This window comes from Columba livia, chromosome 3 (genome assembly GCF_036013475.1).
Source record: "Columba livia isolate bColLiv1 breed racing homer chromosome 3, bColLiv1.pat.W.v2, whole genome shotgun sequence".
Taxonomy (NCBI): domain Eukaryota; kingdom Metazoa; phylum Chordata; class Aves; order Columbiformes; family Columbidae; genus Columba; species Columba livia.
The window spans coordinates 2,256,802-2,270,020 of NC_088604.1; the positions used below are offsets into that span (position 1 = coordinate 2,256,802).

Here is a 13,219-nt window from a genome sequence, read left to right on the forward strand (position 1 = left end):
AGTGGTTACCAGATGCTTCTGTATTTATAACCTTGCCATCTGTTCCAGGGTGGAGTTTGGGGGTTGTCTAGGTATTTGGATGTGTCTTCTTTCTTGGGTGTCCCTGGAAAACTTGAAAGCATCTGTTTTGAGATGAAGGGGAAGCATGGTTAGCTGTAATACTCAAGGAATTCAAGGGAATTTTGCAGAAAAGCAGCTGATTCTTACTTGTAGCCGGGCTTGGGAGGGGAAGGAGCCTTAAGCAAAGAGGCAGCGCTGGGATTTTGTGCTGTTACTCAGGACTCAAGAGTTTTGCTTGGCTGTCACCAGGCTGGGTTGCTACTTCCAGCTCTTGATCGCGTCCTTCTTAATAGCCACTGAAATTTCCAGGAGTATTACAATACGGAAGTCTCTTAATATGAGTTTTTTAAATTATTTCTGTGGATAAATTTTAATTAGGTATGTTTTAGATATTTTTTTGATGGGTTCGTGGAATTGCTGTGAAATTTCTGTGAGCGGTCAGAGGCACAAGGGGAAGAAAACCCACTCTACCATCACCCTGTGTCTGGCTCCACCACAGCCTGGAGTGCCTTGTCATACTGAAATTGGGTTGCTGGCAGTTTTAAGGATGGGGAAAACCACATTTTGGTCAATAAACTTCTTGTGAAAAATATTCACCCAGTGATAGTAACAGCCTTTGGTTGCTAATGATCTGGGACATATTGGGAGAGGAGGGAAAGCTACATGTGTCTCTACCCATCCTCTGAGCCATCTGGTCTCTCAGGGTTTATTTGTAACCACTGTCCTCATCTCTCTTACTTCATTTTCGCTGAAATATGAAAATTAACCTTTTAGGCATTGTGGTTCTCTTGAAGAAAATAACATTGTGTGGTTATGACACAGTCATTTAACTAATTTAGCTAGAATGTTTATTCTCAGATGTGTGGCAGACAAACTCAGAGTGTGATCCATAATATTCCACCTTAAACAAAACCTTCTACCCCATTTCTTGCCTTGAGATTTTTCTCTCAGATAGGTAAAATCAGAAACACTTCACTGTGCTTTCATTAACAAGGGAACGGGCATTTCTTTTCCTCGCCCTGTGTTACGAGCAGGCAGTGTCCTCCAGCATCTTGCCAAAAGCTTTCACTGCTTTTATCAACTTAATTTCTTCTGCCATCAGGATCTGGTTCCCCTGTGCGGGATGCTGACAGTTCATTGTATTTGCTCTTTGGGTCCCAGCTGGCGCTGCACTGGGTCCAAATTTGAATTAGCATTTGGGAGGGAAACATCTTTATGTCCGTGTGTCCATTTTGACGCTACCTTTTCCTTTCCCAACATAGATATTGCCAGCGAGCGCTTCGTTTCATGTTCTAGCCCTTGCTGTGCTTTTTGGCCAGCAGTAGGGTGTATTATTAAAATACTTCTTGTGCCCGTGGGGTCTTCAGGGTGCTTTATTTAAACGTACCGAGATGCCTTCACCTACCACTGAAATACAACTACTTATTCTGCAAAGCCTGGCAGCTGCTCTGACAACAGGAGCAAGACCAGGCCACGGCTTTTATGACACAAAGGGGAGAAAATAAATGCTCATATCCATTAAAAACGGCAGGGAGAATGTAAATTGTCAGAATCTAATTGCCTCAAATGGAATTTGGCCAGCATTCCAGATTGATGTTTCTTCTTTTGTGAAGCATGCTGTGGGATACCTGGTGGCCAGAAGCGGTCGGAGTCTCAGCAGGATTAAAAACGGAGCTTTGCTCTGTAGTCGTTCCATGGTGGCTGAGCGATGTCTATTATCTGTTTAGCACCCACAGCGCCCTGGGGCTAAGAACTGACTGAATCCTATGAAATCTGATAGGAGCGTCTGAGGTTAAAAGTGTGGTCTGAAAACATTCCATGAAGCTTGTAAAATGCGCAGATGGTCCGGCTTTGCTGCTGTCTCCTGTGGAAGAGAGAAGAAAGGTTAAAAAAAGATTTACCAGAAGGTCTGCAGAAGGGAAAGGATGAAAATTCAGGGTCCTCCCCTTAGATTGTCATTCCCTTGAGGAGCGATGGATGTTTTTCTCAGGTTTATTTCAGGCCTTGGAAGCGTGCCATGGAACTGTGCATTAGCTGGCTCTGGAACGCCTTAATACCTGCTCGAAGTGACTCGGTGTAATTTATAGCAGATTGGAGACGCTGGTATGTTGGATGTGAGAAATGCTTATGAGTAAGTGGAATGAGGAAGAGGGAATTTGGTGAGGAAAAGTGGTAGAGAAGGACACAAAAGTGTCATGGGCATTCACTGTACTTAGTTGCAGCTGCCAACTGTAGAGCTACTTAAAAGGTAATACAAGGGAGGTTCCCAGCATGGAATCATAGAGAGGTGTCTAAATAAGTTGTTCTGTGAGCAGTGGGACTCAGGAACATAGTTTTTCTTAGATTCTCTCTTTTCCCGATGATACTGAAAAGTCGGGAAAAAGTCTCCTTAGCACTGTTTTCTCATTTTTTCCCTTCCCCTTCCCCTTCCCCTTCCCCTTCCCCTTCCCTTCCCCTTCCCCTTCCCTTCCCCTTCCCCTTCCCCTTCCCCTTCCCCTTCCCCTTCCCCTTCCCTTCCCCTTCCCCTTCCCCTTCCCCTTCCCCTTCCCCTTCCCTTCCCCTTCCCCTTCCCCTTCCCCTTCCCTTTCCCTTTCCCCTCCCTTCCCCTTCCCCTTCCCCTTCCCCTTCCCCTTTCCCTTCCCCTTCCCCTTCCTCTTCCCTTTCCCCTTCCCTTCCCTTCCCTTCCCTTCCCTTCCCTTCCCTTCCCTTCCCTTCCCTTCCCCTTCCCCTTCCCCTTCCCCTTCCCCTTCCCCTTCCCCTTCCCTTTCCCCTTCCCCTTCCCCTTCCCTTTCCCCTTCCCCTTCCCCTTCCCCTTCCCCTTCCCCTTCCCCTTCCCCTTCCCCTTCCTTTTTCCTCTTCCCCTTTTCCTCTTTCCCTTTTTTTAAAGTTACCAAACACCAGGTGCTCCGGTGTCCCCCCGAGAAGCAGACAAGTTCCACATGTCTCACTTGGTTCAAAAGCATCGATATCCAAATTCCATGGAATCTACTAACCCACCTAAAGCACTGGGGTCCCCACACATCTTATGTAGGCAGCATCCAAACCAACCAACCAAAGAAAAGTGCCTTATCTCTACTGATGGGGTCTTACCTGCGTCCCGAGCTGGTCTGAGGATGTGTGGTCCCTTCCAGGAATTCCTGGTGCTGGTGTGAGGTTCCAGAGATCCTGGGATCCACGGGAGGTCAGGCAGATTGTCCCACCTGGGTTTCCAGAAAATTATACCGAAAAGTCAGCAAAAAGATTCCTTAACACTGTTTTGAAAGTGTTGAAAAGCAGCACTTTTATTGCAGTGCACCAGACGCTCTGAGGATCATTCCTCTAATCGAGTGTGCGCATGATTTGCACTTCTTGGTATTTATTACATATACCTATTGCATATTTATTTGTTTCTACCACTTAGTTGATGCATTAAACAGAAATCATTTCCATAACCCTGCTCTTTGCCTACAGTCCGTCTTTGGTATTCCAGAGGCTTCATCAAGGGGCTCCAGTGGTCCCTGGTGTCTTCACAGCCTGGTGCCCCCCCGGTGTCGCCTTCTTGACTTAATTTCTTGAGCATATTGTCATTTTGTGCTGCTACACAGCAAAAGTAATGTAGCTCTTTCTTCATGTAGTGGAACATTCCACTTTCCCAGCTTGCAAGCCAAGCACATCCTGCTTTGCCTCATGTCCAGTCTCTGCAGAGCTCTTGTTTCTCTGTTAGGTTTCTGTTACATTAGACCTAGTCTTGCTACGTTAGGCTGAGTCTTGCTACATTATGCCTTGGGGTTTCTAAAAGATTTTTGTTCCTGTTATCACCTATAGCCTCTAACTGCCACCATTTCTTCTGTCCCCCACCATGGGCCCTCACCCCATTTCCCTTTCTCACCACCCCCAAATCTCCTTCTTTTCTTTATTATAAATCTTTAGATTCTTCTTTATTGCTGCCTCCCTGGGAGCCCAAAGCACCCCCCGAATCCCAAACCTTCTTATTGCTGTTTGGGCTGCTTTCCTTTGGGAAACCAGGCTGGGACGTGGTAGGAGGAGTAAAAAGGCTTCTCCTCGCTAGAGAAGGAGTCGGTCAACTTTCTATACCACTTCTTTTCTTGTTTAAACTATTATTCATCCCAGGTTACAGACTCTGCCCATCAGGATCCACTTCTGATGCGAAAATTTTATATGTGTTCTTGGATACTGTGTATGAGGAAACAAAAACCCGGTAGCAGAAAAGGTGGAAAATGAGCATATTTGAAAATGGGAATTTTTCCGTTGGGATTTACAGACGGCAGTTGAGCAGTGGGTTTTTAGCTTGGTGGAAGGGAAACTGAAAACTCCTCTTTAGTACTGATCTGCTCTACATTAGAACAAGAAGGGTAAGTACACAGAGAAGGGAATTAAATCTCAAGGTGTCTTCATCAAGATGATGTGTAAAGCCTTGACAGCACTATCTGAAATAAAGACTTGCCAGACTGGCTGCTGATCCGAAAGCTTGTTTTGTTTGGGGAGAAATTGTTCTCTCGTGTCCTGGAGTGCACGTTCTCTGTTTGAATTTCTTCCTCAGCGAGGTCCTGAAGGGAATTTATTGTCTCCCCATTTCCTCAAGCAGAACTCCGGGTGGAACAGCAAAACCTCAAGCCATGGTAGAGTGGGAGCAGATGTGTGTGCTAGAACAACGTGGGTGTGTTCGATGATTCGGATGTTAATTTTGTCTTTACACTGTGCAATGCTGTCATAGTCTTTTTCTTTTTCCCTGAAAAATATACAGGATTGTTTCTTAGAGCCTTTGAACCTGCAGTTCAGCATGTTCCCTGCTCGCAAGATTGGATTTTGTGTTGTATATCAAAGGGTAGACCTGTGCCCCCCGCCTCACCCCCTGCCCTTTTTTCATCTCAGTGTAAAAGTTGGTTTCTCCTTGCATTCTTCACACACATGTAAATGACTGTTAAAATGCGCAGGATGGTGGAAAAGTGGTTTCTTGCAGATTTGAAGTGCTCATGTTTTATTAAAGCGGAGGTCTCTGGAGCTTTGTGGCCACAGCGACACTGGGGTTGCCACCCTCTCCTCTCCTATGGAGATAAAACCCTGCTTTTTCCTGTGAAATTCCCTCAAAAGTTGTCAGTTTGTGTGCTCTGAGATGAGATTTGATTCCCATAGATACCAATGCCTTTCATGGGGGCCGTGGAATATAAAACTAAAGTGCATAAAGCAAGGAAGCAGCGCACTGGACCTGTTTGATTTGGCTTTGCTGTGAGATGTTGGCACCATTACTTGACTTTATTTTCCCATTGCTTTTCTTTTTTTGCTTTTGTCTCAGTCACCATCTGTTGCATGGTATGTTCCATAATTGCAGCCCTAAATTTTACGTAGCTGCTGTGGCTTAACAACATCTACCCACTAATGACATTCAACACCTCCGTAGTATTTAATAGTACTTTGTCCAGAATGAGCAATAATTTGTGCTGTTAATGCAGACCTTGGTGTAATTTTGCAACAAATTCAAAGCTGTAGTGATATTTTTGTACTTGTAATATAGTTATTTCATAACCCCTTTTGCCAGGAGTCACCTGGACGTATTTCTGAGGAGACTGGTGGAAAGTTTGCAGGCACCACAGCGGTTTGGCTGATAGGTCTGAGGTGTATCTGAGCTCTATGAGCGCACCCGCAGCCTCACAGGGGTGCTGGGGGGCAGCTGAGGAAGGACAGGGCTAGCGGGGTGTGACATGGCAGCTCCTGCAAGGCAGCTCCGGGCACCGAGGGGACAGCGGCGCCTCATGGCGGCTCCTCGGGGAGTGACAGGGAGGAGGCGACGGGGCACGCGCCCGCCTTTAGGCGGGAAAAGCGCCTCGCCGCAGCGCGCATGCGCAGTGGCATGTGGGCGGGCACTCGGAGGGGAGGGAGCAGCTGCTCCGCCCCCCGCCATCATTTAAAGGGACAGAGCTCCGCCTTCACTTCGCCGCCCTATTCCCCTCCTCGGAGCCGGGAGCGGGCGGGTGGTAACCGTGTCCTTGCCAGCTTTGGGCTCTTTCTCCGGGGCACAGATGGAGTGCTTCGGCTATTCCCGGTAGGTTCCGGAGCCAAGAGTCTCCTCCCCCGCGTTTCTGCTCCCCGCCCCTTCATCTCTTCGGCAAGCTCCGCCGCGGGTTCGGCTATCTCCGCCCGCCTTTCGGATAAGGCCGTTAAGTTCCGCCGCCACTTCGGCAGCTTCCGCCGGTTCGGTCGGAAATGGCCGAAGACGTGAGAGATCCAGCGGTTTAGGAGGAGAAGACCGGCCGGCTTCTCGGAACAAACCAACTGTGTCCGGACCGGGGGGGGGAGCAGGGAACGGCGGACGGCGGGGGAGGACAAGGCAGCGGCTATGGCTCCCCCCCCAGCCACAGGCGGAGAGCAGCGCAGCGGGCGCCGGGACCGCGGCTCCGCCAGGAGGGTGAAGTGAGGGCTCCAAGAGGTAGGGTGGACCGTACCACGTACGGGGTGTGTGTGTGTGTGTGTGTGTGTGTGTGTGTGTGTGTGTGGCGGGGGTGGGGGGGAGAGCGACTCGGGGCGGTAGCACCCCCGGGGCAGCCCGTGGGGCCGAGTGAGTGGCGGGAGTGGTACAGTCCGGAGGAAGCCCCCTGAGGCGGCGTGGGGGGGGTGGCCTTTCCCCAGCCCGGCCGGGGTGTCCGTGAGGGGCAGATGGGGGGGTAGGTTCCCTCAGAACTGGGGACACGGTGTTGGGGGGATGGCCCTCAGGACTGGGGACACTGGGAGGGGAGAGTGAGTGACGTTGTGGGGGTCTCACAGGGCGAGCGGCACCGCGGGGTAGGGGGGGGGTGGTCCCATTAGGTTGGGGACCCTCATGGCGGGAGGCACCTCCAGCCTCCCCCTGCCCGCCCTCCCTCCCGCCTTTTTCAACTAACTCTATGAGGAGCCGGGGCCCCCCCCAGACCCCCTTGTTCCGTGTCCCCGGGCTGCCCGCGGCACCTCCAGCCCTTTTGGGGGGACGTTGCGTCCCCCACGGCCGGTGCAGCCCCGTCCCTAGCTCTGAGGTGGGTCTTGAGGCCTAGTGCTCCCAGGGTCCCCCAGACCACTGACCCCAGCTTGTCCCGTGTCCTGGAAACTTGACCAACCCCTCAGTTTTGAGGGGTTTTCAGCATCGTGTTCCCGTCGCTTCTCTAGGGTTTTGCCTTGGGAGATGGTGAGGGCAGAAACCACAAAGGTGTCTTGGGTATGTGTGTGTTAACGCTCCTGTGAATTGTTTGCTGAAGTTGAGGTTCGTGTTATTATTATTACCTTTTTTCCTGACTGTTTTCCCCACATGAGGTCTCTTCTTGCTCAGAAACATAGGGGTCTTTCCTCAATCAAAAATTTTGCCAGCGCGGGGTTAATGTGTTGCTGCTGGCTACTGAGCGCCCCGTTATGCTGGTAGAGTCACAGTTTGGAGCCTGGTGGAGCTGGAAATGCTTAAAATGGTATTAAGGGTTCACAAAGATGCTGAGAAGCATTCTAGATATGCCATTCTATTGCTGCGCATGTTAAAATTTAAGTATTGTGTGTCTCATTGACTAGTTTCCCATCTCTTGTTGCTTATGTGTGTGCCTGATAAATTGTGTGTTGATATCGCGATATGATCGCTTGGCATTAACATTTCTGGGTTTCCATGCTGCAAGTCTAACGTCTGTATAAAGAAGATGAAATAAATGTTTCCTGAAAGGGTTGTCACATGCAGGTGATTATCTTCCAGATATTCCTGTTTTGATGGAGAAATCGATATATGTGAGACATCAAAGTCTAAAACATGTTACAAATGTATTTTGATTTGTGCTTCTATTATATTTTAGATAGCAAGGTTCTTGGAACGTGAGGTGTGCTTTGTACGTTGCCAGGTTTTATCAAGTAATGAGGAATTCTAAGCTAGTTTCTACGCAGAAGTAGCATCAGGAATGAACCACAGTGTTTTCCCCCCAACAAATCCCCTAACTTCACGTACCATCTGAGAGGCACGTCATTACATGTAGCTTTATCTGTATTCACTCACGGCTTTGGGATGCCTCTGCTTTTCAGTTTTTTCATTCCAGAAATGGGAATTTGCATTGGTTAAGCTCAGTGTTAAGAGTTTCTGGAGCTGGGGTAGTTGGTTGTCTTCGTTTGAGCCCGGTACAGCCAAATTCTTCTGGCAGCTCAGCTGTGGAACAGTCAGTTCTTGAAGTTCTTGATGTCTCTTTGCAGAAGGGAAGTCCAGAGCAGCTTTCTGAAATTCTGCAGCTTTTCAAGTGAAAGCTGTTAGGTCTCATGTTTGTTTGTGTGCGAGGATGGATTTTGGCAGTTGTCAAGTCAGAGCAAGAGCAGCAAATAATGCAAACCAAGAAAAACGTGAGTGTTGATTTGCCTTCGTTTAGGCTGTTTCTCAACAAAATCTGGCAAAATCAGAGAGCTGTTTGTGTGCTGTTAGAATGGGAAAGATCATCATCATCATCTTCCCTTGAATATTTGTAGCTTGTATTTCTGGGACTCTTCAGCCAGGAGCTGGATGTTGTTGTATTCCCAGGGCTTGCTTGGATATGTAGAGCCAGATCCCATCTTGAGTCTGCCCTCCATGACTACTATGTCCTGAAATGCCATGATACAATCATCTTGTTTGTAGACTTTGCTGTTTTCTTCCTGACTGTATTTGTTCCTTTTTCCTTTCAGTCTCTGCTGCTTGATTTTTCTCCTCTTTCTGTGACTCCTATCGCCTCTCCCAGTTCCCTTGCCCATTTTCCCATGATATTCCTCCCCCCCACCCCAATAATGATTTCACCGGGGTGGGAAATGCAGCTCACCACTTATCCTAACTGTTTGAAGCCAAAATTACAGCAGTTGAATGTGAATTGATTCAGAGTCCAGAGGCAATTTTTCTCCTTTAGAAACCCCATAAAAACACTGAAGTGGAAGGGACCTCTGGATCCTTTCATCTTATCTCCTCATCAGCAGATAGGTTTTTCCAGTGCCTGTCGTCTTACTTCTCTACCTGTGATCTGTGCCAGATACCCCTTTTGGGGGGCAGGAGCAGATTGTGAACACTTTGAAACAGTTCCTAATTTTGGGGTATTAACCCAGGGTGGACTTTTTCCTGAACGAATCCTAACTCAGACTGAGATTCCTGTGTCTTAACTACCCAGCAAGCAAAATATATGGGTTTTTGTGTATTTCCTTGTGAAAAAAGCAAGTGATAGACGTATTTAGATAGGTGCCGTTTCAGTACAGATAGGCACGATTCTCGTAGTTTGTGGATGGGCAGTAGGGGAGGCATTCGCGTGAGATTTGGGGGACACAGCCGGGACTTTGAGTTGTCTCATAACCTGTGCTGACACAGGCTGTGCTTGCACTTCTGTGGTTGCAATTTAGACGTATCCTCAAAAGCAAAGAGCCCATGGTTTTCTTCTTGGAGAATATTTAAAAGTACTGTTTACTGGGGATTGTCGTGGTTGAGTTTGGCTCCTGCAGCTCAGCCGGCTGCTTGTCAGATGCAAATGCTGTTGGTGGATGTTGCCCGAGAAGAGGTGCAAAGCCAGTTTGAGGTTTTTGGGTTTGTTAGGCTGGATAGAGACAGAAGTGTGTACAGCTCCGTGGCTTACAGCTAATCGATCCCTGGATTGCCTGGGCATAGGAAGCCTCGAGTGCTGGCCAACCAGGTAAATTGATGCTATTACGCAGCAGTTGCAGGGCCAGTTTTGAAGTGCAAATTGAAATCCCATTTTTGCGAGATCACTGCTGTTAGTTAATTGATGTCTGTTACCAGCAAGAGCATTTTATTATAGAGGACTGACTTATCCATCACAAATAGATTTGAAAGGACATTTTGTATCTTGACTTGCTGGACATTCCCTACAACGCTATAGCAATTTTAAAGCATGTTCCAGTTTTGTTTTGTTTGTTTTAAGTTATCATTTGCAGAAGAAGTTTACAATATCCAGTCTTTCATATAAGAATTGCGTAGGTGTGCTGTGTTCCATCCTCTGGCGTCTGCCCCTGCTAACTGCTGGCGAGTGGACATGGGTTTCTCAGGGCTATATGGACATAACCAATAACACTATAAAATGATGTGCCCCTTGCTGATCAAATTAAGTGAAATACAGAAAATCGAGACTTATAAATCACGCAAATCAATCTTTTATGTTTGTCAGGAAGGGGAGGGAATCATAGAACTCCAAACCAGTGGATAGTCTGCAGCCACTAATGGGCGTAAAGGAGTTTTATTAAGGCGTGTGTTGTAATGAGTCTCAAAATTTCTGCCCTTACGGTCAGTTTGTGAAATGGCTGAGATCTCATTGCCTGGAGTTAGGAGGGGGTGTGTGTTGTCTGCCTGTTCCCTGCCCTTCCCCTTGCCCAGGAATTTTGGTGCATTAAGAAGGTGGTTTACTTTTCTAATGCAAATGGCTTCCTGATAGTACAGGATGTCCCAAAAAGACCGACCCAATTTGAAATCACTACTGCTTTGAAATTGGGTCCATTGCCCTGTATTATAAGAACATGGGATGTACACACAGACTTGCAAAACCTTCTCAAGTTTCTTCTAGTAAAAAAATGCTACTAACATTTCCCACTGCACAAGTAACATTTTTATTTCCTTTTTAATGTACTGTTTTCAGTTGGTTGGATTTTATCTGTCTTGTTTCATAAAATGTTTTCTTTTACGATTCAAAATACTTGCAGATATCTTCTTAGCTGACTTTCTTCTTAGGATAGTGGCAGTGCATGTAGCCTGAGGTTTGTTTCCATTCCTGTTGCATTTTGGTGTGAGTGTTGCTGTGCTAAGTGTATATTCTGATATCTGACTCTGTAGGATGAGCTGTCTTACTGTTTTGTGCCTGCCCTTCTATGTCACGTGTCAGGATTGTGGAGCTATGTAGCTATCTCAAATCTATGCCAGTGTATTGGTGATGTATATATTCATTTGGAAGTGAAATATATTTATTTGAATGCCAAAATGCCATGGAGAGGGAAATAAATTGCTCTATGGATGTGTAATGTTCCTTAAAGAACACTTCTTGACAGGTTGAGTACTTTCTAATTTTGGTCAAACAGATGAGGAGTTCAGTTCCGGCAACTTAATGTGGAAATTGGGTCCTCTGCTTAAATGTTTTTAATTGTACTGTCTTTATATATGTTGTCCTATCAATGTGAAGATAAGCTTTTTCTTTTCCCTGTCCTATATGTACCCCACCTTCTGCGTCCAAACTTGAGCATGATGGAATTAAACACGTCACTGAATGCAGGAAAGACTTCTTCATCTTTTCCTCGCTTGATTAAATGCCTCCACATCATATGTAACGCAGGGGCATGCCGGGATGAAATTTGTACACGTCTTTTAGCGTTTCTATTACGGGCGTAAGGAAGTAATTATACTGCAGGTCTGCTCTGCGTAGGCACTTAGTGGGAAGTGATGTGTTCTGGATTGTGTTGGTGTTGAGTGGAGTGTGTGCTGTGGAGTACCACTGACACGTAGATGATGCCTGGAAAAGGTTGGCATGAAAGCGTTGGGGCTTGTGACAAGAAGAGCTGCCAAACAAGCAGGGAGCCTCGGAGCTAAGAGCTGAGCCTAAATATATAGAGTGCTGGTGTGAGCCTCTGCGCTGTGGATTTCTTCTAAGGGGTCTGTAAGGTCTAAGCAAAGTGGTTGTGAATTTGGTATTGGGAGCGTTTCTGTCTGCAGGGTAAGGGCCTGCAAATAAAATAGTTTGGAAACCTTTGATGGAAGTGGAATAGTAATATCAAAACTGTGATGAGTAACCAGCAGGTGGGCAGAAGGCAGGACGGTATGATCCTGTCCTTCTCATTTAGAGGTAGTTCGCTGGCCAGAGATAACAAGTGATACAGGAATCCAGTGACTCCCAGAATTGCCTTGTACATTTATGTCAGTGAATAGGTTAGGTTCATTCTCAGATTATTAATAAAGATAGCAGTCTTATAGCAACTGGGAAGGAAAAAAAAACCAACCCAACCCATGCATTGTTTAGGGAAGATATTTCTTTCCTTAGGCGTCTCTCCTGGGAAGACCTCAGTACTTGTAAATGAGTGTACCGCCTACCTTGTGTACCTTCATTTTAATGTGGGGGTTGAGGAGGAGCCAGCTATCGGAAAACCAGCCAGAGATGGATGCATTGGAAAGTTGCCACTAATTACTGTGGCGTCTGACAATTAGCTCTTGTTAAGCCTTTCCTTGCAAGTTCTCAGCCGTGCATCAGGAAACATCAAGGACCTGGAGAAAGGCGAGAGCTGTCCTTGTAATGATCTTGTCAACCAAAAAAAAGTTCTGGGTGGTTGTTGTTTCATTGATCTTACTAAAAGCAGCACGTAGAGTTGGTTCTGACGTGGTTCCTTTCTAGCAGAGGCACAGGATTTGGTGCACCCAGAAGATCTTTGATATCTTTTCTTTTGCTATTGGGCTCTGTCGTGATCTGCAGATTTCTTACGCCTCTCATCTATAAAACGTGTTGGAGGCTACGTTGCTTCACGGGAAAGCTGTAAATCAGTAACATCTGCAAAGTGGTGTTGTTGACGTTGATCTTGGAATTCTTAACAAAAAATAAGATTTAATTAAAATAGTAATAATAGAAAGACTCGAAGCTTGGAGCTGGTTTCTCACGTTTGCCTCCAGGGTCTTCTGACTTTGTTTTTACTTTGTGGCAGTGATGAACAGCACTGAGCCTTTTGCGAGTGTCTCAAGGGTGCAGTTAGTCAGTAGTAGCGATGGAGCTGGAGCTGGCAGGTATCTCAAGGCTTCTGTACAGAAATAATTCCTCCCCCACCCCTCCGGAAGCAGACCTGCTCTTTCCCTGGAAATGACTTTTACATTGCTGGGACAATGATGATTTTTATTAGAAAGGCCAAGCAACACAATTATTTCTTCCTTGTCAAAGGAGCTGTCGGGGAAGATGTTTTTGCATCAGTTGAATGTCTGTCTTACTGAGCTTCGTTTCAGACAAGATTTCTCAGGCAGCAAGGCCCAGAGCATCTTCCGGAGTAGTTTATACAAGTATGACCCGGGCTTTGCACCGACTTGCATGTCTGTATAATTCCATTGACTTGGGAGGAGTGACATGTAATCTCTAGACGGATCTCGAGTCTGTTTTAATATGCATCTCTGATCTGTAATACATGCGCAGTCACGGCGATCCTTTTGGTTACCACTGAAAGCAGCTATATCTGGGACAGAAAGTGG

The 13,219-nt window shown here is 46.8% G+C and overlaps 1 protein-coding gene across 5 annotated transcripts in view; it reads left to right on the forward strand.

Moving 5' to 3' along the window:
• The window catches only part of EXTL3 (exostosin like glycosyltransferase 3), a 161,470-nt gene that overhangs the window by 19,647 nt on the left and 128,604 nt on the right, over positions 1-13,219 (forward strand). The window contains exon 1 of one of the 5 annotated variants that reach the window (XM_065055567.1): positions 6,012-6,484. The exons of 2 other annotated variants lie outside the window; for them this stretch is intronic. The gene's annotated coding sequence lies outside the window, so the exon portion shown is untranslated. Of the gene's footprint in view, positions 1-6,011; positions 6,485-13,219 lie in introns of those variants that run through there. 2 more of the 5 variants (XM_065055570.1, XM_065055565.1) reach the window with 2 other exon arrangements.